Consider the following 21,130-nt stretch of genomic DNA (forward strand, 5'->3'; position numbering starts at 1 on the left):
AGGGAGAGGGCTTGCCAGTTTATGCTTCCACATTATCGCCACAGAGGAGTGCTGCCTACTGGCCTGCTCCCCATGGCCTTCAGTCTATTTATACCATCCAGAACCTCCTTTCACAGGGGTGGCAATACCCCCAATGTGGTTGACCCTCCCATATCAGTCATTAGTCAAAAACATGGCCCACAGACTTGCTTTAAAGCCAACCTTATGGATGTGTTTTCTAAATTAAGATTTCTTCTTCCAAGATATGTCTAGGTTTGTGTCAAGTTGACAAAAACAAAACAAAACAAAACAAACAACAACAACAAAAAAAAAAACAGCACATGGAGTCAAAAGGCAAGTACTACTACATATGGAATTCTTTGGCTGTTCACATAGTTCCATCCAAATGGCTCACACCCATGTAAACTTTCTAAGTAAGGTACAATATGCTTGCATTGCTGTGTCCCTTAAAATTTCACATGTCGAACTTATAACTGAAGAATTTAGTTATATTTGGACGTGAGTCTTGAAAAATAGTTTCAGTTGCCTTGCACTGGGAGACTCCAGAGTATAAACATAAATGCCTAGCATTTTATTGCATGAGCCCTAAGAAAATAATGCAACCTGTCTCTCCCACAATATCATCAACAAGGAGTATTGTCAAGATTTTTTTTTTAAATATTTGTCAGTTTAATCAGTGACAAAAGTATAGTGTTAATATAACTGGTATCAAGAGTAAATGAGCATGCTCCCATACATTTAAAAATAATGTTCTTGTTATTTTAAAGAAATGGGTGCTTTTTTGTCACTTTCTCAATTTTTAAAATTCTGTATTTTAAAGCCTTGACCGTTGATCTCTCATATGCACCTAAACACTTCCTCCCACAGAGCCACTACTTATCTGACTATATTTGTCACACAATTCTTTCTTAATTTTATATAGAACTAATCAATCTTTTCCTCAGGGTCTATGACTTTAGAATCATATTTAGAAAATCTTTCCTACACTCAATTTATAAAACACTCAGCCACACTTCCACATCTTCCTCTAGTATGTATACAACTTCTTTATTTTGTCATCTATTAAACTGTTGTCATTCTCAGTATAAAATGTCCATCCAGTTTTACTTTTTTTCCAGGTAGCTACCTAACTGTCCCACAAATATTTATTAAAGAAACTGTCAACTTTCCCAGAGATTTGAAATGCTACTTTATCAAACAATGCTTTTGTGCGTGCTTGGATCCATTTCCAGCCTCTCTGCTGTTCGTCCTTGCCACACTGTATCAGCCACAGGGAGGTTTTCATATACCATGCCTGCTGCATCAGTCTTTCTTGTTTTCCTCTTCTCCTTGCCCAGCATCTCCCAGCTGCTCTTCTATGTTCCCTTTTCTGTGTGATTTTAAGAATTAATTTGTTTAGCACAAAATCAAGTGGCTCACTGACATTTTTATTGCTATTGCATTTAATACATATTGAAGTGAGAGGAATGGACACCTGGATGGTGTTGAGGAGTTACAGTCCAACACCAACACATCTTGTTATTGATTCAAGTCGGCTTTAACATCTTTGGGGAATACTTAAATTATTTTCCTCATTGAGAATTTGTGTTCTTCTCTTCTCCTTTTTACCTGAGATTATAAGTGAGTTTTTCTTTCTCCATTATAGATTGGGCTTGCTAATGATCTTGTATACAGGAAGGTTGTTGGCTTTTATTAAGTTAATGCAGATCCCATGGACTTACTGACTTCCTTACCTAATTCCAATTCACTTCATTGCCTGCTCGCTTGGGTTTTCAATCTATACTATCATTTCATCTGCATATGGAGATCCTATCTCTTGGCAAGTTGCTAAATTTCTATGTATCTGTGTACATCATGGGTAGGCACTTTACAATGCAAGCAAACATTGTTGCATATATGTTTACAAAGGGCACTGGCTTGTAGTTTCTTATGATAACACTGAGTCATTGTTACTGCTATCAATCTTCTAGGGCTCCAGGATTACATTTATAAAGAGTCCTCGTGGTCTTTATGTCTATACTCTGGAACACTGAAAAGGCAGCTTATGCAGTCATCCATCTGAACGACCTCAGTTCGGTGTTTCTAGGTGGGTCCATAAGTTAGGAATTTTCTCTATCTTCCTATCAGAGCAGTCTGCCTAAACTCTCAATGAAATGGTGTCCATTTTAGAAAAGTCCGTTCTCTATCTGGGCTATCATGAATTTCATAATGTTCGCTTGCATTTGTAAAGCGCCCGCTCATGGTTCACATTCCTTCCTGCAGGGCTATGCTCCTTCTATTGCTTTCCAGAGTTTATTCAATTCTTATTTCACACTTTTCTTGAGTTTTTCATAGTTTGCTTTGCTCTCTGTACTGCTCAGCTACATTTCATTCTTCCTCTCTGAAGCACAAGAGTTTTGATTCTTTCTTAGTTATGCTCTTTTCGCTGTTTCTTAGCATAGGATTTTCTCCTCTTACCTTTGTTAGTTCTTTCCCTGTGCTCTCTTCTTCTGATTCCCTTTATAATTCTACATCTTTGAATTGTGAGCTAAGGTTGTTGAACTATTTCTTATTGGGTTTGGTTTCTCCTCAGATCACTGCTGTTAACTATACACCAGAAATTCTGGTGGGAACCTTTTCATTCTGTCATTGCCTTAAGAAATCCTGCAATTTCTGCTTATGCTTCCTTGCAATAGTTGTTAGACAAAGAAATGCTGTATTTGGTAATTTTCGGGTTGAAACATTAAAAAACAATTTTTTTTCTCACTAACAATATTTCCCAGGACTTACCAAATTCTGATGCCCCAGAAAGATTCAGTTGACATCTTAACCTCAAGGTGATAACACTAGGGGAGGAAGGCTTTAGGAGATTATTAGGTTGCTAAGGCTCTACCCATACAGAAGAGGCTGCCAGAAAGATAGCTAGTCCTTGGCACCATGCAAAGATACAAACAAGGAGGGGAACCCTCACAGTGCATTGGCTTCAGTAGCACCTCCATCTTGGACTTAGCCATCTCCATGACTGTGAGAATGTAATTTCACATGCTTTTAACCTACTCAGTCTACGGTGTTTTGCTTTGTTTAAACCTGAACACACTAAGACATGTGGTCAGTTTTTAGTGGTCAGTTTTTGTTAGGGCTCTAGTTGGATTCAACAAATGGTCCCCAATAGAAGACTACCATATAGTCTTGAGCCCTGCAGAGAGACGATAAGTACAGCCTTCTCCAGGGTCTGTGTGTGGGAAACTCCTTATATCCTCGTTTCCTTTTGTTTTGTGATGTATTATGAAGAAGTTTCATTTTCTTTCCCCTGCAGCATATTTGGTCCTTTTTTTGCATGGAGATCTGGGTTTCTGTCATCGTTTCTCTTTTAGTATTTTCTAGTCCAGTCTTGGGCATCACCATGCCAGGCTTCTTTTTGCACGTATACTGTGAATCCTTAAAGATGGAGCTTCAGATCCTCATTTCCTGATAGAAATTCACTGTAGCCTGTAGTTTTAGGTATGTGTTATTTCTCATTGTGTGTTTTCTGTTTTAGACTCTTCTGGGACTGATGTCTAGCACATGGTCTCCATATGACTTTTGTTCCCACCTTTGCTTTGTTCTCCATTCTGTTAACCTCTCTCACTTTCCTCATATCCAATAAGATTTGGGGTCCTATGGGTACTAAGATAGCATTTATTTTTATTTATTTTATTTATTTTTCCTTCTATTGCTTTCCAGAGTTTATTCAATTCTTATTTCACATTTTTCTTGAGTATATAAGGATGTTGGGGGATATTTTTGTTCTGAGCTTTGCCACTTATGATTTAAAGTTTTTGTTTCATATTTTCAAATGCTGCTTTTAGACACTGATTCAGCCAGGATGCATGTTAACGGTTTTTTCTCCTGCTTTCTGTGTGTGACCCAGGTTGGAGTATTTTCACTTCCTGGATGGCTTTGATGCTCCAATTTTGTCTTCTTAGTGACTCTGTAAGGATGCTGACTGCCATTTTCTGTGTACCTGTAAGTAACACTTAGCTGCACAGCTGTACAGCTAGGTGACTAAAACATTTCCTGGTTCAAGAGCGCCCTCTTCTGGGGTGAAAAAGTTGTGTTTCTTTTATTGAGGGCACCTAGGGTGGGGTGGATGTGGGGACTGGGGGTGGCAACCAGTCTTCCAATTTTGAGATTCACTTTTGTTTGGTTGGACACTTCTTTATTGTTCTTCACTAAGAAGCCCCCAACTGCACCTCTGTCACATGACCTCCTCTCTCACATAATTGGCACCTATCTCATATGACAGTCCAGCCCCCCACACAGCCAGGATCTCTTGTTCCATACCCTAAACCCAGAGCTCTTGCGTGACCAGGTCTCAACACATTACTTTTCATTCGGGTGTGAAACTTCATTTTCCAAGATTCAGCTTATCTGAAGTTTTGCCATGGTGCGGTGATGTCTCCACACCTCTCTTTAGCTTTCTATCCAGCGTTCTGCCTACACAGTCGGAAGCCGTGAGACCTGAAGTACATGTTTCTGTTTGCGTGTAATCTGAAGTTACTATTAATTGCATTGTAATATAAGTGTATGTATTTGAGGGGAAAGGAAAGGGGGTAAGTGGATATCTGGAAGTCTATTTTTCATTCAGAGGATTCTTCAAACTGTTTTGAACACAAGAAAAAAGTAGCATTTAGGATTGCTAACTAATACAGCCTACAGCTATGTCCTTTGGTGTCCACCCAGTTTTATCCTTAATATTTCAAATCTCCTTGAGCCCATCATTTAACTCCTCCAGACACCCACTTTCCCCCTTAGGAAAAGAACACTTGTATCTTTCAAGTAAGGCAGAAGAACCCAGTCTTCGTTCTCACCAATCCTTGCTTCTGCTTTCTACCTCGTGCACACAAAGGAAATCAGCTTGCATGCATAACTCGATAAGAAAATATTGAAAGAAAACGTGTCCTGTCTTAACATGGTCTTGGGAAAATGTAAATATAGGCTCTCTTGCCAAGTCTTTTAAAGAAGACCGAGGTCTCCATTGGTTCTGTTTGCAGCCTTTAACCAGTGAGAGTTCAGTTAAGAGTTGCCACTCCTCTGCATTGGATTTCTCTTACAAGGTCAGAACGTTCCCTTTCAGACTCCCAATACTCACCAAGTCCAAGGAGAAATCCATGGCTTTGACCTCCTCCCCTCTTTTCCATGCCCCTCCGGGCTCAGGGTCCAGCCTCAAAAACAACTCCCACTCTATTAAAATATCTCCTTCCTAGAGGAGACCATAATTTAAAATAAAACAGTAAATAGTCAGGAGAACTTCAGAGCCAAATGTGAAAGCACTCAGGGTCACTATAACCATCCTCGTTTAATAATGTGTCTTTATGTTACATCCTTCATTCTCATGTGGCTGAAAACACAATACCACAGACGATTAATCCCAGAAGGTCCTTCACCAGTTTTGGCAATGCATTTGCTTTGCATCGAAAGGGCACTCGCCCAGTATTAAACAGATCCATGTTTCTAGTGGTCGAAGAAACTCACACATTCTTGAGGCATCAAGGTTGGGGGACCAAGCTGGTCCTTCAGCCACCTGTTCATGACTCCCAGCACTTCAGCATCCACCAACTCGAGCGGAGACGGGCTTCCTTTAGGAGCATCCAGGCTCCAGAGCTATTTATTTCCAAACTACAGCCATCGGTGGCTTGCAGGCTCTCCATCTCTCCGCATTTGCATCTGGAATGCTGGGTGGAGCAGTGCCAGGTCAGCACAAACCTAGAGACACAGACACAGAGATGAACATATGTGGCTGACACAGACACAGAGATGAACATATCAGACAGAGTGGCAGAAGAAAGATGTGCTGAAATGACTGAGAAACAAGAGGCAAGAAATACCAGACCTTAAGCCTCCGGGATGCCCAAATATGGTGGTTTCCTCACCTACACTCATCACCCCCACCAGTCCAAGTTCAATCCAGAGTCCTGATTCCATCCAGTTTTCTCTGGCTACCTGTCGCCCTGGAAGAGGGACCAACACCAAAATTTGAATAGGGTCCCTTTTTTCTCTGGCTTAGCATTCCGCATGAACATCCCATTTCTAAGCTCATCGAAGCAAAGATATGAGGATACTTAATAGAAGTATGATAAGAAATTAAGAGAATATCCTCCTAAAGCGGTCAGATCTGGGCAGAGCTCAACAGTGAGAGTGACATTCAAGACCCCAAAGAGACAGAGAGACATAAAAATCTTCGAGGACAATAGTGTAGGGGGACTGCGTGCTTATGTTAAGCAATGTGTAGGAAGACGGATGGGATATTATTAGCAAAGAAATATGTGGAGTGCTAAACTTCATGAACCATTGTAGCCTTTGTGGCCTTTGTCCTCTGAGTTCTCCAGGTTGGTACCTAGAATACTAACCATATGTCACAAGCGTGGGGATGTTTCCTACTACAGTATGAGTCACATGCCATTAATTTGACCCAGAGCACAAAAACAAGAACATCCCACCTTCAGCTGTTGTCTTTTTATCTCTCTTTAGAGGTAAATTGCAATAGCTTCATGTGGCACAAAATATTAGTGACTGTCTGGTTGAAGAGAGGCATGCTACTAACTCCCATGGGATACTAAACAGAGGAAAAGTTCTAATGGCGAGAGTAGTACTGAGAATGCAACACTTGCAGAAAAGCAGGTCTGCAAGCATCTGGCCTGTCAAAGGTGCAGAAACCATTCATGACCTTAGAGCTAGTTTGAGCTGGTGCTGGACAGAGGCAGAAGGATACAGTGTTGCACAACATCATAGTCAGTGCTGATAGGTCAAGTGCCAGACAGAAAACAGCAGGAGTAGGATTCCAATCCAAGTCTAACCTGGCCGTTAGATCTTCTCTGCAAAACTTCGTGCCCTTGTTTACATAAAGAGCCCTCGGCGTGGCTTTGAGGATTTCACATACAGCACTCTGAACACCTACCTCAGCAGATAGAACTTAGTCTTTGGTCATTGTTGCTGAGTGGATAACTCAGTGAATGTGATTCAGTCAATGTTACCAATGATGAGTAGTTAATTCAATATTATTAAACACAAAGGAGAAATGTCGGGCTTCTTAAACTTTTTTTACTCATAGATATGTTATGAGACTTCAGGCGCATAGTACATAAAGCACATGTAAAAATTAAACATTCGCTTTGTTAAAAGTCATAAGTAAATTTAATTTAAAACAATTCTTTGGTGTGTGTATGATTTTATGATTCACTAAAGATTAGTGCAAATGTGCGGACTAATGGGATGGGTATGCTTATTTCTTTTTCCATAACGAACAAAGTCTTGGCTAGATATTTGATACTGCATGATGTACAGCATCCTCAACATTTTCCAAAGTGGTTCAGTATTTAAGTTTTATAATTACTAATACTGAAAATACCACTTCACATAAACATGTAGTCAAAAATGGCAGATTTTCTAGGACCATTTTAGAAATGTTGGAAATTCTATCCTAATTCCAAGTTAAAATTCATTTAATAAAGTTTTATTTAAAACTCTAACAGAAAAGCTTTAAAATCACACAGAATATAATATGAAGAAATACTGATTTGATACATGCTGAGAAGTGATACTAAGAAACTATTACCAGCATTTACCTGCTGTATGTAAAGCATCTTGTTGTCATGGGAACCACAAACTTTGTATGTACCAGGAAAACACCACAATTTGTAACAGGCAGTGTTTCCAGCAGGCGATGGGTAGCATGAAGACATGTGACGAACAAAGTGCATGCTACGTGATCAGAACCTCAGCTGCAGAGGGGTCATGTGCACATCAACTGTCACCCCAGAAACGCCTCACATTTGGTACGTTTAATGTTCAAAGAATTTTTGGATGTTGAACATTCAGAAACACTTGTTGTAAAGTATACCCCACAATCCCTACATCTGTTTATGTGACCTAAAATGGAGTCATTATTCACAGTGTAAGGAACCCGGGACTTAGAGATGACGACTGTTCTGTGTTGCTGGCAGTTAGCATTAAAGGTTAAGACCACTCCAGTTTCCCAGTGTTCTGACTTTGAGATGGCTATGTGGGCTGACCGGCCTCTGGGTTTCTTTAGTCCTCCAGTGCTCCCTGGGGTTATGAAATCCTTGAATCCCAACACTTCTTGAGGAAATGTTTGGTTAGACTCTCTAGTGTGATCGTGTGACTGAAACACGAGGACACATTCTCCAGTCAAGACTCAATTCTTCTGGAGTGTTCACATTTGTCTGAAGAGGTTTTAGTACAAAGGTGCCCTTCCAGAGATAGTAAAGGCTACCCCTGGCTAACCACCTCAGACTACAACAGGTTTGGCCCCTCCCTACCTTTCCCCTCTCCATGCTTCCAGAGCCAAAGCACAGAGCAGACCTTAGAACAGTCTTTGCCCTCACCCTAGCACATGCCAAGCTTCCCAGGAATGACCTCCAGAGCCATCACCCACCTTTCCATAGACTAGAAAATACAGACTTGCTCTTTGCCCCTGGACATGAGGAGCCTCCCATGGCATTCTTATCTTGCAAACCTTGCAAAGGACAAGCACTGGTGATTCAGGGCACTTGGTACAATTTAGAGCCATAAATCAAGAGACTGTCTAAAATTAAATTGCAAGGAGCCTTAGGCCAGACGCAAGAGCCCCGTGTTTAAACAATCTTCTCTAATCCCCTTGGCTAACAGGCCCTCCTGCCCGGGAAGTGGCAGCCAGGACTGCCTATTGTGCAAGTCACAACACTGCCCAGTGCTTCAAGAGGTCCTGAGGAGGACTCCGGGAGGCTGCTGTTTCCAATCAGAGCCATTTTGATCTCATTTCTTCTACATTATCCCAAGAAGAAGCAAGAATCAGCTCCATCACTTATTTAAAAAAAAAAAAAGAAAAAGAAAAAGAAAAAAGTTAACTATAATAAATCTACTGAAGAAAATTCCCTATGTCTTGCTACCCTGGAGAACATGACATCAATGTCAGACCTTTCTGGGACTAGACAGATGGATGCCCAGCTTTGTGACTCATGATATCTCCCCAAATATAAGGTGGCAATCCTTGGGGCCTCAGATTTTCCAGGCATAAAACTGCCAGGGGCAACTGAGCTGTACCAAGTGTATCAAGTTGAGGCGTCCTAGGGGAGCCCAGCTCTTGACCTCTGCAAGGAGGAAGAGGTTAGAAAGTCTCACAAGGACACCAGCCAGCTCCATGACACCAGTGCCCTTTTTAACAGTTCAGAAGGTACTGGCTGTTCTGGGTAGTCAGGTGGCATCTCAGATCTCTGCACCCAAGGGTTTGTGTCTCATTTATACTTCCTGGAAAGTGTGAGGAACTGATTCCAAATGAGCGACTGGCAAAGAAAAAGATGTCAAGTACAGTGTGGCCTACACCTCTCAGCCTGACCCTCCTGGGATGCCCAGTGATCGTGTCTCTGCAAAAAAGCCTGCTCTTTCTAGAGCACCATTCATCTGCCACTTCTAACATGGTTACCTTGCTACAGTGCCCATGGCAGCAGCATCTATAGGAGCAAAGCTCTCAGATAAAGCCTGTGAGGAGGCCTCTAGCCTCGTTGTGGTACCAGCCCTGAGTTTTATTTCCACCTAGCCTCACACTGACTTAGTGGGGAAGCCCCCTGAACACGAAGTGTTTTGTCATCTTGGAACTGGCCAAGATGGCAATGGAGGTCTGTAGAGTTTCATCTGCTGAGAAGGAGGAAGGGTAGAAGGGATACCCTGGGGGAGGTGGGGCTGGATTCTGAGCAGTAGTGAGATCCAAGGAGCCAACAAGCTGCGTGACTCAGGGAAGTGCAACCAAGGGGAGGAAGCTGTCCCTTGGTTGCACTTAAATTGTCTGAGTCCCTTAAATTGATCACAGTTGACAAACACACCAAAGGGCTAAATGTTTTCTATACACGTCTACTTCGTCCTCCCAGCAAAGCTGTGAAATAGGGTTTAGGACACAGCCAGAAACAAGCTGAAGTACCTTCATAAATGTGTCTAGGTCATACCTGCTAAAACACAGAAACAGGACCTGAGGTCCATGCGTCCAGGCCAACGCCTGTCTTATGGTACCAGTGGCACTATTCCCAGGACCACCAACCAAAGTGAGGTGTATTCTATGGCTCCTGAAGTGTTCCCAAGGTGTATGGTGAGCAATGTAAAGCAAAGTTCTACATTACATGGGAAAGTGGATCACTGGCTTTCAACCAGGAATTACTTTTTTCCTCCAAGAAATATATGATCGTAACTGGAGACTACTGACTGTCACAAATCAGGGAGTCTTGTTCAAATCTAACAGAAAGTCCCGTTAGTTAGCTGTTGGTTACCTCCAAGATGTATCATGACTACACCACAGAGGCTATCGTGTCATGCTGGTCTCTGTAGTACACAGGCTCTGCAGCTGTTTAGGACTATTGACGGGTTTTCTCCTTTAGCAACTTGCACTCCACCTTCACATACTATAAGAGCCAGTCTCGGGAAGGAGGTTATCAGGTCAATTCCAGCTCGATTCCTCTAAGTCCCATGTATGAAGTCTTTGGTATCTTCAACAACAGGGACTTACCTTCCCTAGGAATGAGCTTGCCAGTAGGTTATCCAATGCTTAGCGGTCAAACCTAAACTCACGTACAGGCAAGCAACACTAAATGGACTCAATAGGTTGTATTTGCCTGTGTGTGTGTATATATGAACGTGTGTGCACATGTGTGTGCATACATGTGTAACAATAAGAGCCAAAGAAGAAAGCATGAATTTGGTAGCCAGTGGACACAGAGGCACAGGAGGAATTAGAACGGGAAGAAGGAGGGATGGAAAAGGAAAAAGAATCTAACAGACAAAACTAGAGATGCGCTGGAAATCTCCCCACACACAGGACCACCCTTGCGTTAAGGCATCATCAGGCATAGAATATGCAGTCGTAAGGCCAAAAAACCCTGGCCTTGGCAGTCTGAAGATCCCTATAGAGTGAGAATTAGATGCTTTGATTTGCCTTCTTTTACTCACAGCTTAGGATTCAAGTTTACCCTCCAACGTTTCCCAGAGCAGGGTCACAGGGGCAACAAGGATGCCACATGTCACCAGGACCTTTTCAAAAACCTCCCCTTTGACATGGCAGAGCCTGGAAAGGAGTGAACGAATCTGACCTCTACATCCTACATCCATATCTGGACTTTCAAGGTGAATCTGGATCCAGGAAATAGGAGCCACCTGGAGAGTCCCAAGGGTGGGGACTCTAGAGAGCTCCAGGAGAAAAGGTGAGCCTGAGAGGAATCCTTCAACTTCGTGGTCTCAAAGAAATGGTCTCAAAGAATGCCCTTAAAAAAAACAAATTCTCTGACTTTTTAGTTCCCAGGAAAGCAGTTCAGGCCACTTTGCTAAGTCACTGATTAACCAAACTTCTAGAATCCACTTATCCCACCCACTCATGGGAACAGTGAGTCTTTCGATGATTCTGCGTGTTTTTCACAAAAGCTCCTTGGCATATTCTAGTTTTCAAAGAGGGATTTCCCCCCCTCACTAATTCTGATTTCTTTTAGGTAACTTGAATGGAAATTAAATTTTAAATTACATTTTCAATGAATATCGTTTATAGTTCTGCTTGATTTTGAGTAGTTGTTTAAAGGTAATTTATTTTAGTTAAATTAAGAGCTAATTGGAAATATTTATCAACTTCACAGCAGGAAACGGCAGAACCAAAATGAGAATGGGACCTGAGCATGCCCAGAAGAGAGTCCCCACACTGAGGGAGAGCCCATTAGAAGCAGGAGAAAGAAGCAAAGTTGCTTTTAAAACATGACTAGAGTAATAAACCAGAATAGAGTGGCATTGGGAAAGAATGCTAAAAAGTCACCAAGCACAGTGACACTAATCCCTAACTACACTCTCAATATTTGCTCTTACACCCTCTGGCGAGTATACTCCCTCTTCACCCTCAGGAAGGAAGCCTCTCTTCGCAACAGGCAGAAAACCACGCCCAACAAAATGCAGTGGGTGCCTGTACCAAATGATACATCTGCAACACAAGTCCTGTGCTTAAGGCTCAGGACACATTGGGGTAAAGAGCATGGGGAGATTGTAAGAGCCAAACCCTGAGATTGGGAGTCTTAGAAATGCCAGAAGCTACACTCATGAGGTCTCACCGACATGTCTGTCTGTGCATGTGAGGAACAGGGACAACACCAACAGACATGCTAAGGGGAAAGGTCACAGGTCTCAACTCTGGACAAAGAGCCACAGGCAATCAAGGAATGATGCAGTGGGAGAGACAGTCTTCCCCAGGGAAGAGCAAATCAACTGGTTATCCAGTACCAAATGGTCAGTACTAAAAACGCACATGCCAGTAACATTGTAGAGCCTGAGTCAGTTGTTTTTAGGTATTGAGGAGTGTATATGTATGTGTGTTTTGTGCATTTTGTGTGAACAATTAAGGAAAGGGTTTAAAAGAAAGATGTGAATATATAGTAAGGTTTGGGGGAAAGAAAGGAAGAGAGAAATGATGTAATTTTGTTATAATCCAAAAACAAATCTTTTTTACATTTATTTATCTTCTTTTTGGCTTTTTGTTTATTTATGTTTGAGTCAGGATTTTTCCATGTGTCCCTTGCTGTCCTGGAACTCCCTCTGTAAATCAGGCTGGCCTCAAACTCAGAGATTTACTTGCATCTGCATCTCAAGCCTGGGAATAAAGACATGTGGGCCATGCCAGGCCTTAAATTTTTCTAATAGAATTTTTAAAAGAAAAAAGCTGATAGTTTCTTTGCTGATTTATTTAAAAAGGGGCCATTCACTTTTGTTGCAGAATAAAGGTTTCTCTGATAATACCTACCAAGTCAATAAATCCCCGTTGCTCCTTTTCAAATTGGCATGTTGCTGGTGATGGAAATTATCATTTTAGTCATTTCTGGCTTTTTATTGTACTTAAATTGCCATTTTTCATTCTCGAAAACATTAAGCTCTTTTTTACTACCATTTGTCAGTTCTCCAAACAGCGCGTCTGCCTTAATCACCCGTTCCTGGCAGATGACATTTAAACTAAATTTTACATTTATATTCAAAGGCACTGGAAACATACTAGAACTTCAAAGCAAATTTAAAGTAAATCTTCACTATTAAGAAAAATCAGACATTTACATTTAAATTTGAAGACAAAGTAACCTGGTTTGGGATTAGATTCAATTAGCATTTATATCTCAGAGTATAGAAAGAAAATCAGAAGCACCCATCAGGGGAAAGTGGTCCACATATTTAGGAACAGAAACTTCAAGGTTACTGTTAAAACAGTGAAATTCTAATGCTAATGATGAAAATATGTTTCATTATGTCCTATAAGTAGTAGTAACAAAAAGGAGGCCTCCCCACTAAGTTATTACAAAGTTCTAGAAGAAGCAGCTAAACACTCTAAGCAAATATTGCAAAGTATCTGGTTGGGACACAGTACACCACTGCTATTCAGTTACTTTGTAAATTGTCTACCTAACAGAATCCAAGAGCAATTGTATCCGAGAGGAGATTACTGTCAGAATGGGGTTCTTTCTGGCTAAGCCAGCTGCTGCTTCCCTGTGGTACTCCTCATGGAGGCTGTCACGTGGCTTAGCTTTATCGCCACACATGGGCAGCAAGTCAGGTGGCTGTGCTGATACAGGGGAGCAAGACAAGTTCCCCAACCCAAACCCTCTCCTGTGGAAGGAAATTGGCTATTTAAAATAATAGCAACTATCAAACAGCACCACAATGAGCTGTCTCATCGACAGGGGTGATAGTACAGGGACAAATGAACAGTACAGACTGTAAAGGGGGAACCTCAAAGAAGCTATAAACCAGTAACGACACTCAAGCTGTCAAACCTCCTGGAAAGAGAAACTACTCAGGCCTCATTCCCCGGGCCATCGACATAGCTCCATGGATCAGGTATTTACCCACTAAGCTGATGGCCTGAGTTTGATCCCAAGAACCCACAGTAGAAGGGGAGACCTGAGAAGCCAAGTTAACTGATGGAGGCTATTGTTTGTCTTCACTCCCTAAACAAGTTTGTTTGACTCATATGCTTGGGATGTGCTTGATCACATGTGGGTGGGAGGTATGTGGGTAGGACAAAGTCAGGGTGTATGCTTCCCTGATTGGGTGTAGGAGGGAGGTACACAGGCAGGAAATAGTCAGGATGTATGCTTGCCCATGATTGGACCTGAGGGAAAATGTGATGAATTGTGGGCTTTGTCTTACTTTTCTTTTCTTTTCTTTTCTTTTCTTTTCTTTTCTTTTCTTTTCTTTTCTTTTCTTTTCTTTTGAGCAGAGTTTCTCTGTATAGCTCTGGCCAACCTGGCTGTCCTAGAACTTGCTCTGTAAACCAGGCTGGCCCGGAACCCTCAGAGCTCCTCCTGCCTCTGCCTCCCAAGTGCTGGGATTAAGAGCATGGGCTACCACCATCCAGACGGTTTTGCCTTTTTAAACAAACCTCTGCAAAATGTGACTCGTGGCCATTTCCTGAGAACCCAAGTATGGACCTGACAGGTATTTAATTAAAGCTGGCTTCAAATTTGGCAAATTTCATCTCATTCTCAACAGATGGGATGAACAGGCAAACTTCTGTGTACTGTCTTCACACGCAAACTGCAGCGTGCACATGTTCACACTCTCTCTCACACACACTCACTGATCATAAATAAATGCCTCTTTCAAAGAGATCTCATTCTCCGATATCATAGGCTGTTTGTGTGGGTATTTTGGGGGGGGGGGGTACTCAATGCAATATCCATCAACTGGTAAATTGGGTATGCCCTAATTTGGTGGTATCTGTTCAACCATAGCACGGAAATACTAATTCCTAATTTAGGGAACAAGGACCACAGGTTCCAGTGCAGGGGCTGAGATTGCCCAGCCAGCATGAGGTACTGTTCTGCAGTCCCATAGGGGAAAAGAGACACCCATGTGCTGAGCTCCTCCCAGACCCATCCCCCTGATTCTCAGCTATCTTGTGAGCAGTCAATGTACACACTCCCATCTCCAGCCCAGACTCTCCTGACACCTTTCCAATGTCTAATAACCAACTGTGTGTTGGTTCCCTTGAAATGCCCCCTTTTCACATGTCTTCCCAGTTACACCATCACCCACCCTCAGCACCATTTGAATCTGACTTAGCACAGCATGATATAGATGGAGGAGCAGGGTGAGTTTCTGGTTTTATTTGTCATTCTTTATCAAGTCCCTAACAGAATACAGAGAGAACTCACTCACCACTTGTCAAATGGCAACACCAGTGGCTAGACTTTCCTAGAAATGTATCCTGATCTCCTTCTAGCAGACAATAAAACCAAGGAAAGGAGATCTAATAGGTTCCCTGGTACACATGGCTAGTAAGGGCCAGGATTTGAACCCTGGCAACTAAGAGTGATGGGATAGTGTTTGACTGGACATATTAACATTGGTTTCCTCCTGTATCCTGCACATTGTACTGTAGCTGTTTAACTTTCAACACCTTTAAGATTCTCAATCCTGGAAAGCTGTTATTTAGAGCGGGTGCAATCAAAGATTGCAGAAGCCCAAAACAACAAGAGCTAACTGGATATGGGATTTTAATACAATTTGTCTAACTTCAATGACTTTTTCTTCCCACTGCTCCACTGTAAAATACCAATAGTAGTACCAGTAATAGTAATGACATAACTACATAGCACACATCTGCACAGACTACAGACGATTCTTACCAGCCAACCAGCATCCCTGATAAACAGGAAATGTTATTTTTTGTTTTTATATGTACTGTGGTAAAGTTGTGAGTCTGAGAAATTAAATGACCTGTCTAAATCCACAGAGCTCGTCAGTAGAATGTCTTAGAGAGTACCCATGCCATGCCATCCAACATGGTAGCCACCGGACACCCTAATTCGTTAGAACAGAGTAAAACCGAAAATCTAGCTCCTTGAACTCACCCACCATGTTTTAAGTGCTCAGCGGCCTCCTGCAATAGGTGGAGGAGAACACGAGCAGAATGTTCGTGTCCATAGAGAAAGCATCCCCCAAACAGTGACAGATCCTTGCCTCCAAGGACAAGTAGCAAAAGCAGTCCTGGGATCCTAAGAAATACAGAGCCCCAGGTTGCTCTCAGACCTGGGGGTCACACCTGCCCTTTAGCATGCTCCTCGGGAGGCTGCTGATCATGGTAGTCTGTGAGAAATACTCAGTCGCTTCCTCTTCATTTTGCAGATGAGAAACTAAAGTCCAAAATGACTGGGCCAAGTTGCTTGTGGGGTGGGGAGAGGGACGACCCAGGGTCAGTAGCCAAGACTCTAACCTCTGCTGCCCTGCTCGAGGAGGCACAGGGCCGAAAGGGAAGAGGAATGGGGAGGGTGGGTGCTAACATCCCATCCCTGCAGATGAAAGGGGGAATAGTGCTTGCCCCTGACCCAAAATAGGGAGGTAATGCTAATGTCAAGGGGCTCCAAGAAGCCTGTGAAGGGACTGCACTGGCTTTCGGTCTCTTATCCAAGCTGAGATGCAATACAGGGAGCGAGGGCTGAAGCAGGGTAGTGGTCTCCTGAGAGCCAGGACTGTAGCCAGGAAGTGGTGATTGTGTAGATCTCTGGGTGGCCTCCCTCTCCTGGCAGGGGTCTTATCAGCCCCTGCAGTGCTGTTATCAGAGAGATTTCTCTCCTAAGTCATTTGAATCCCTAAACAGAGTCCCTCTCCACAGAGTCAGTCAGACTCCCTAGTCTACCTCAGTCTCTTGCTACAAATCCAATGAGAGTCAGCCAGAACAAAAGGACAAGCCAACGGAGAAGGCAGGCTTGGGGCTTTAGAGGAGTTCTGAACCTCTTCTGACAGCCAGTCCCTAGTAACCCACAGCCTCCCTGAGGAAAGTTCCAAGGCCTGGTCAACAGAGGACAGGGCCCTCCTGACTAGAGTTCCCTCCAACTCCAGCAGCTTGTGTGCCTGTAAATTAGTGCTGCTGTGGGTATAATTATTATCTACCTTTCTGGCTAGAGCCTCCCCCCCCCCCCCCCCCCCCAGGGTTTCTCTGTATAGCCCTGACTGTCCTGGAACTCACTTTGAAGACCAGGCTGGCCTCGAACTCATGTATAGACCAAGCTGATTTCAGACCCGCAGAGACCACCTGCCTCTGCCCCCCCCCCCCCCCCGACATCCACAAGTGGTGCTTGGGCCCTAAAATCCAGCCAGTGTCCCTGAGAGGTGAGCTCTCTATCTTCGTTTATGTCTACTCCTCTAGACACACGAGACCAGAAGCCACCAGGCTGGACTGCATCACCTTAGACTCTTCCTCTCCAGCGACTTCAGACTTGCCAACTATAAAATGAAAGACCGAGATTCAGTAAGCTAAGCCCAACTTGGAATGACATCTCATGTGGCAGAGGTTTTTTGAGTCCCCTTCAAATAACATCCCATTGGTGGGTGATATCCAGCTGCCCACTGCTCTGGAGCAGGTACCTGCTTTTTCCACCTATTACCTTGGGGGCGGGGGTGGGGGGATTGAATGAGTTCAGCCAAAAGAAGGCACAAATTGTCATTCTAGGCTTTCGAACTCTTTAAATGAGAAACAAGCAAGCATTGTCCTTGGCAGACATCAGCATCTCAATCCATCCAGCCCACTTATTTACCGACCCACAGTTTTATCACATCCGGTAGCTTTGAAATATGTCCAAAGTCTTTGACAGCGCACTATTGAGTTGGGGATGGAGAATGTCCCTTTCCTATAACCATGAGCAGGTATGTAATTATTGGAAAAATGTGGCTAGATGACACTCAAAGCCGGGTTATAAAGAGTCATGCATGCCCAAGTCATTCACTGTCTCCCTCCCTCTTGTAGAAGTGGATGTTCATGTCAGAGGTCCCACCGTGCTGCAACTGTGATTCCAAAGACATCACAGATAGATGCTCTCAGTGATGCTACCCCAGCCAAGACATCAGACGGGTAGATGAAGAAGTCGGGTGAAAAGAATGGGGTCTTTGAGCTCTGTGCTTAGGTTTGCATTATGTTCTGCCCGCTGGTTGTTCTCTGCCCTCGGATGAGATGCCTAACCTCTTCGACTTCTGCAAAATGGGATTCTTGTTGCAGCAATGGAACAGAGCTTGTGAAATCCTTAGCAGAGTTCCCGACTCAGGACCTCCTGTGGGGAGCACATCAAAATGAGGCAGCCATATATGCCATCCACTCGGTAGACCTTGGGACATGGCCATGGACACAGTGTGCTTATGAAAGTGGCTTTTGATGACAGAACTGCTGGCAGGCTAGACTTCAGAGATAATAAATGGTTTGAATTTAGGGAGATGGCATGCCATGTCAACTCCACTTCTGCTTAAGATATTGCCACATGGTGTGTGAATCTGCCTGCATGGTAGAGAGGCTGAGACAGCCTGCCTCTTCAGATGATGGTGACGATGTTGTAACAAGGAAAGGAAAAGGAAGTCAGTTCCACAATGCTCCACATAATGTCTCAAAGGCCTAGAATCTCTGTGTCCTCTATCTGTTTCCTGCTCACATTGTGGCACCTGTTCCAGAAACTATGAAATGACACTTGTCTTCCATCATTAGCCTTAGTATCTGTCCTACCTCCCAAGTAAAATTCTTGCCCACCTCACTATCCCTGTCTCCTTCCTTTGTCTTTCTCTCTACCTGTATCTCCCCTATCTTCCTTCTCCCTCCTTCCCCCTCCTTCCCTGCCTCCCTTCTCTTCTTTCACTCTCTAACTCAATACATCGTCTTGCATGAGGCATGATGAGATAAACCAGTAACTAGAGAGAGAGAGAGAGAGAGAGAGAGAGAGAGAGAGAGAGAGAGAGAGAGCAGGCCGTGGAGGAGGGGATGAATCTTCTAGAACCAATCACCCTCAGTCTAGTAAGACTACCAGAGAGCACTCAGGTCAATGCTGTTCTGAAGAACTCTTCTCTTTCCCCTGGAGACCGAAATCGGCAGGCTCTCCCAGTAAGAAAGAGCCAATGGCAAGAAGACAAGGACCTTTATCTCTGGAATTCTACTTTAGCAGTAGCCAAGAGACTAACAGGGTAGGGCATGCCTTTCATCTTCCCCACATAGATCTCAGGTACCTGACACAGCCTGGCTCCTCCTCTGATCCTCCTGTCACCAGAAGCTTGGCTGTGGTGGAGGTATGAGGGGAGGAGTGTGCTTCAAGGCTGCAGCAAGGAGCTGAGCAACACCCAGAAGGAAGGACAGGAGAAAGAGGAGCAGGGATATTGCAGCAAGAATGTTGGGGAGGGGGGGGGTAGAGGAGGTTCCACCTACAGTTTTGTTTTTTCTTTTTTTCTCTGATATGAAAATGGTGTGAGAGTTAGAAAGATGGGTGGCATCTGCAGAATGACATGACAGGCAGGACTAGTCTGGTTTTAGTCCTAGCCTTGGGCAAAATCTTCCCTGACTTTACTACCTCAAAAAGGCCCTTATAGAGTGGACAGAGCCCTTAGGCCCCTAAGCTTCATTCTGATGATTTTGTTGAGCCTTACTTTCTTTATCTGTAAAGTATAGCCTCAAAGATCCAGAGTAAGGCTCAAACTGAATGGGGCAGAGATGTGTCTTAGTGGAGGCTCCAAAGACTTCAGTGTTCTCCAAACACAAGTTCCATTTTCCTTCCTGAGTCTCCTCACCCACCTTCATGAAACAGAATGTCCTTTCAGCTTAAAAAGAAAAAAGAAAAAAGAAAGTCAAGGGCAAAGCCACAGGCGTAGGAGCAAGTTCCTGCAACACTAGTTCCATAATGTAACACATGAAGTCAGCCTTAATAGCTGGCTTTGACTTCTCACCAGTTGCTAAAATGCTCTCTGCCTTTAGGTTGATGGCATCAGACTTCTCCAGGACCAGCTAGGTGAGGTTAAGAACAAAAAAAACCAGCTGACACTGAAAAGCTTCACCTTAAGAAGGTGAATCGTTGGCTCACGGCCACTCACGCGTGGCAGAGACTGAAGTAAGGCTGGCGAGTCTCAAATTATTCCCCCTTCAACCATAGCCAGGATTCTCATGTGAGCCCCTATTCTTCAGCAAAGAACTGGGCTGTCTTCCACTCTGTCCTTCTGCACATGTGTGTGCAGGATTCCCCATACTTGCTGATAACATCCAGATCTCAGTGGTCCATCCATCCAGTGAGTCACAGAGTCTTGGGGGAGGTATGTCCCAAGGCAGAAGCCCTTCAGGGATATGGTTCTCATCCACCCAAGAACCACTTCCCTCCAGCCTGGATATTAGACAACAGCATGCATATGGAATGCCCAAGTGCTTGTAAAAAAGATTATTACTAAGTAAGAGTGGATGATGATAATTAATTACCCTCCATTAAAGAGAAAGTCCCTGGAGCAGGAGCATCAAAGGCAATATTCTACTGAGTCGGCAATTCCTTTGGCCAGGCAACAGGATGACTCCACAGCTTTCATCATGTGACTATTTTGTTCTCCCCAATACTGGCTTGTGGAATGCACTTTGACTTTGGACAACTTCCTTTAATCCCCATCTTTTGCCCCATCTACAATCTAGTAATCATGATTATTAAAACCTCACACCAGAAATAGGTCACAGACCTATTTCACAGCATTCCTTTGATGGGATTAATTCATGGCTACTCTCTAAAGTCTAAATTAAAAGAAAGTCACCTTTAATGAAGAGCAAAATCCATTCAACATGGAGGTACCTATGATACATGTATAAAAATTCCATTTCCCCCCCACGCAAATCTACCAGGAGAGGAGTGGTCATAACAGGAAGACATGGCATTGCTCCAGAAGAAGTGAAAAAAGCCAGCCTAACTTTCCTCCAACTCTTGACAATGAAGCACACATTCATTCTGTTAGAAACAAGAATTTGGGGAAGATAGATGAGTAGATAAAGTGCATGCTATACAAGTGTGGGACCCTGAGTCAGATTCCATAGTATGCACATAAAAGCCAAGCAAGGAAAAGGTGTGTCAGAAATCCCAACACTAGGGAGACAGATGCAGTGGATCTCACTGGAGCTTGCTCGTCAGCCAGCCTAGCTGATTCACCCTATGTCCCAGGTTCGGTGAGAGATCCTGTCTCAAAACATAAGGTGAGGAGTAACAGGGAAAGACTCTTGACATTGGTTTCTAGACTTCTCCACACAGTAGAACACACACACACACACACACACAGAGAGAGAGAGAGAGACAGAGACAGAGACAGAGATACAGAGACAGAGAGACAGAGAGAGACA

Source organism: Mus pahari, chromosome 5, assembly GCF_900095145.1.
Source record: "Mus pahari chromosome 5, PAHARI_EIJ_v1.1, whole genome shotgun sequence".
NCBI classification, from domain to species: Eukaryota; Metazoa; Chordata; class Mammalia; order Rodentia; family Muridae; genus Mus; species Mus pahari.